Raw genomic sequence first — 4951 nt, 5'->3', positions numbered from 1 at the left:
CCGACGCTGAAGCCGAAGCCAAGCGGACCCGCCCTCTCGCGATATCTAGGGAGGGGCGGGGGCGGGGCGAGAACAAAGCCTACCTCCTCTTGTTCTCGCCCCGCCCCCTCCCGGTCTTTTGGTCCTCTCGACCCTACCCGGGCTCGGTCGCAGAGAGCTCAGGAGCTGTTTTAGAGAAGGTTCAGAGGTTTCTGGTTTGCCTCTCGGGAGGAAGAGAGAGAGGGAGAGCGAGTTACAGCTCTCTCACTCCCACCGCTTTATAGGGTCCATATTGTTATTTCTGTTTTATAGATAGGAAAACTGACGCTCAAGGTGACATCATTCCCCAAAGATACTATCTGATTTTCAGAGAAATGATATATGTGTCCCCTCTTTATTTCCATTTAACCGCATAAAATGTTTTAGCTATTATAAATTCATGGAATATTTGCATTAGAATGCTCCTTAGAGACCTGCTTTGAAATCACAGAATATTGACTTCTATGAAATCATAGAATACCAGCATTGAAATAGTCTAACCTAGTTTTACCATTGGAGTAGCTAAAGGACAGAGAAGAGTGACCCAACCACTAATATCAATTGTAGTGTGCGGTCATAGAACTTGAGACTTCTGACTTCTGGTGTTTCTGGGTCTGGTCTTCCCCCATTTTACCACATTCTCCCTGTGTTTGTAATCCCATGGAAAAATATTGCAGGGAAATTTCTCTAGAATTGCAGTTTATAATGTGTCTCCCTACAAATTTTAGGAAATTCATTTAAGATACCCAGTTGTCCAACACTGCATAAAATTGGCCAGAAATCTTGGGTGCTGTCTAGGTGGTTCTAAGAAGAATCCCAAAGGAGAAACAAACAAAAACACACACACACACACACACACACACACACACACACACACACCCCCTCCCCAAGTTATTCTATGCCTGAGTGTGAAGGAAAGATCTCAGAGAGGACTTTGATAAAAGGAGACAGCTTGAGACTCTAAGGTGTCAGGATATGCACAGGATATGTGGGTGTCCAGGTTGTGGATGTTGTAAGGAGATGAAGATTCTGTGGAATGAAAGGGCAGAATTTTTTGAAGCTCTGGTAACAATCTCAGAACCGTGCTGTATATAGTCAAGCTAGGGCTAACAGAGGGAGTGGTGTCCACTCCAGCCCTACCCAGCCTCTCACCATGCAGTGTCAGCATCAGGAGATTGCAAAGGTAGAAGTCTCAGAGATTAACCAAGTTGCTTCCTGTTATGGATTGAATTGTGTCCCCCTAAAAATAAGATATGTTGAAGTACCTCAGAGTGTAAACTTATGTGGAAATAGGGTAATTGCAGATCTAATTAGTTAAATTAATATGAGGTCATACTGGAGTTGGATGGGCTTTTAGTCTAATATGATTGGTATCTCTGTAAGAAGATGACCATATAAAGACAGAGAATGCCATGTGATGGCAGAGGACTAGAGTGATGCATCTATAAGCCAAGGTAAAACAGGGGTTATCCAAAGCTGGGAGAAGCACGGAACAGATTCTCCTTTAGAGTGCTCAGAAGGAACCAGCCCTGCTGACATCTTGGTTTTGGACTTCTAGCTTCAGAACTGTGAAATTCTAAATTTCTGTTGTTTAGAGCTACCCAGTTTGTGGTACTTTGTTATGGTAGCCCTGTATACTCCCTTCCCTCCCACTCCTACCCTCAGTTCCCAACTCCTTCGTCACCAGGCTTTCTCCTACCACCCTTTCCTGATCAGACCTCATCATCCTTATGACCCACTAGAGCAGAGCAGTCTAGTTCACCCGGAACTGCCATCTCCAGGAGACCAGCCCATTGGGGATTAATAGATTGTGAGTATGGAACAGATCTTGTCAATCCCACCAGTAACTATCCAGCCTTCTCTCCAATAACCCCAGTGGCCAGCAGTTTGCCACCCCCAACACAGCTCATTTTATCTTTGGACACTTCTGCCTCAGAAAGTTCTTCCTCAGGTTGAGTGGATACCTGGTTCCCAGCCCTACCCAGTGGGTCCACTGGGGTTGGGGGTGGGGTAAGAGACTGTGGATAGGGGGAAGGGCTGCAGTCTATCTTACCCCAATGGCAGCCATCTCACTCACCTCATATCTCTGGGCCCCAAATCTCACCTTCCTTAATACAGGCTCTGTGCCTTAAGGAGCAACACAGTTCATGTCGCTAGAACTCTGCTCCTCAGAAATGACTTCAGGGTTCCTGAAAACTATTCTGCTTTTATTGTCTGGAATCCAGCATCTAGCTGAGATCTCGGCATCAAACAGGGCTTCAGTTAAAAAAAAAAAAAAAAATTCAAAAATTTTTAAAAAATGGCTGTTGAATGGAGATAACAGAAGGGAAGTGAGCAGGAAGGGCAGAAAGGCAACAGCTTTGCCAGTCAGGGTCCCCTGTGTTCCCCAAGGATTTCCCCAGGCAGGGCCTCCACAGCCATTCTTGGCACCTCCCTCTCCTTGCCCTACCTCTGTTCCAAGCCACAGGTCCCCAGCTGCCCTCCTCCCTCTCCACCTTGGATTGGATCTGACCTCACTTGCTAACAGCCCTGCCCAGCCCCTGGGGTAGAGAGAAGGTTCTCATTAAGGGGGAAGCAGGATGGCCACTTTCCTTCCTGAGTCCTTTCCCATCACACAAAACTTCCATCATATTCTAAGTTATTGGGCAGATTTGCTTTGTTCCTGCTTGGGCCCACAGTCACCTCCCTGAACCTGTGACTGGGCCCTTAATTAAACACTGTCTTGCTTTGAGACCCTCTAATGAAAACGTGTACCACAGTATGACATAATGTGTTTTATTACAGTTAATAAAATAAAATACTTTGGAACAGGAAACAATGACGAGTTCTCTGAAGAACCTTGAAAAAAAATGTTTCCCTCATCAAAATTAAAACTTTGCCTTTTGTATTATTTCTTCCACTCCCAACCCCACTAAAAGTGAATGCAAACGAATAGGACTTTCTTAATAATTAAAAAAAGAATAAAATGTTAGTTTGCAAGATTGTGAGTACCAGTACAGTTTTTCCTTATAGTTTAGAACAATTGAACCACTTGATTCCTCAGTGTGGCCCAAAGAAGATTTCCAAATGCCCCTAAATAGAACTCTCCTTCTATGCTTTGCTGAGATCCACTCTTGTAGGAGTCATCTGGACAAAATAGATCAAACACTAAATTTGGCTGTATTTGTATTATTTCCTGAGTGTTGAGGGTTTGGCTTCCAAGAGATGGATTGTGGATGGAATCTTCCATCGTGGATCCAGTTTCTGGAGGTAGCTATGGAGCTCAAAGCAAATCATATATTTAAAAATATATACATTTTTGAGTATTATGTCACAATTATTCCTGCTTTCTTTTTGAAGACTTCATCATGATTGCCTGATTCAATGCCACATATAGAGAGGACAGGACACTTTTTAATTTATTTACTTATTTTTTTTTTTAGAGAGAGTGAGAGAGATAGCACGAGTGGGGGAGAGGGGCAGAGGAAGAGGGAGTGAATCTTAAGCAGGATCCATGTTCAGCCTTAGTGTGGAGCCCGATGCAGGGCTCAAACTCACAAACTGTGAGATCATGACCTGAGCCAAGGTTAAGAGTTGACACTTAACTGGCTGCGCCACCCAGGTGCCCCCCAATGCTTTTTTTCTAAAAAGTTTATTTATTTTGAGGGAGAGAGAGAGAGAACGTGTGAAAGAGTGAGCAGGAGAGGGACAGAGAGGGAGAGAGAGAGAATCCCAAGCAGGCTTTGCGCTATCAGCATAAATGTGGGGCTCAAATTCATGAACAGTGAGATCATGTCCTGAGCCAAAATCAAGAGTCAGATGCTTCACTGACTGAGCCACCCAGGTGCCCCAGGAGACACTTTTAACGTACGCCCTTATGTGGCTAAGCCACTTGGCTCTCTGCTCATTGAAACTGGCTATTGAGGTCAATACCACTTCGTTTCTCACCGAGAACAGAATTTCAAACCTACAAAGGGCTTCTCGGTGGCTGGCTTCACCCAGCCTGCCTAAGTCATCAACCAGGGTTCAATGAGCAGAGCAATGGTAGTGCTTGCCTCCCAGCCTCTAGACCAATAACCCAAAGGTTGTGACTTAATGACCACTGAGTCAGCAGCAGCTCTTTGCTTGCCAAGAATAGCACATTGTTCTTTTCCTTTTCAAGTAGTCTCTCCACAGGACAAGAAAATCACAGATTTTGTAGTACATGGTAGAAATTCATGCATCAGGGGCAAGATTATTTAAACAAAATACAAACAGTATTCAAATGAGAGAAAGCCAGGGACAAAGATGAATCATTCTCTGCTTTAAAATGACTTTGAGGGGCACCTGGGTCGCTCAGTTGGTTAAGCGTCCGACTTCGGCTCAGGTCATTCATTATCTCACAGTTTGTGGGTTCAAGCCCTGAGTCAGGCTCTGTGCTGACAGCTCAGAGCCTGGAGACTACTTTGGATTCTGTTGTCTCCCTCTCTCTCTGCCCTTCCCCCACTCATGCTCTGTCTGTCTGTCTGTCTCTCTCTATCTCAAAAATAAATAACCCCCCCCAAAAGAAAATAAATAAATAAATAAATAAATAAATAAATAAATAAATAAAATGACTTTGATTTGCAACTCTCCACTGTTCTCTTCAAAGATATTTACTGAAATGATTCCTTAGCTTTACCATAGAAACCTCCCATGGGCCAAATACTTTTTCCAAGAAGACTCACAGATCATATACACACCTGTCAGGTATTAAGGCTTTTGTTAGTTTCCAAATGTTTCCCAGTCCTTTAAAAACTAGTTAAATTTAGAGAATCTAGAGAAGCACTTGCTTTTTTCCAAAACTTATCAGACAAAAAAAAAAGGGGGGGGGGGAGAGGAAAGAAGGCAGGATAAGTAATGTGAAGAGCCTTAGAGTAGTAAATAGGAAATGTGAATTATTTTCTTGGCTAAACTACAAATTTATCTTGTGCCT

This window comes from Panthera leo, chromosome C2 (genome assembly GCF_018350215.1).
Source record: "Panthera leo isolate Ple1 chromosome C2, P.leo_Ple1_pat1.1, whole genome shotgun sequence".
In the NCBI taxonomy this organism is placed as follows: domain Eukaryota; kingdom Metazoa; phylum Chordata; class Mammalia; order Carnivora; family Felidae; genus Panthera; species Panthera leo.
Note: the sequence above shows the minus strand (reverse complement) of the source record.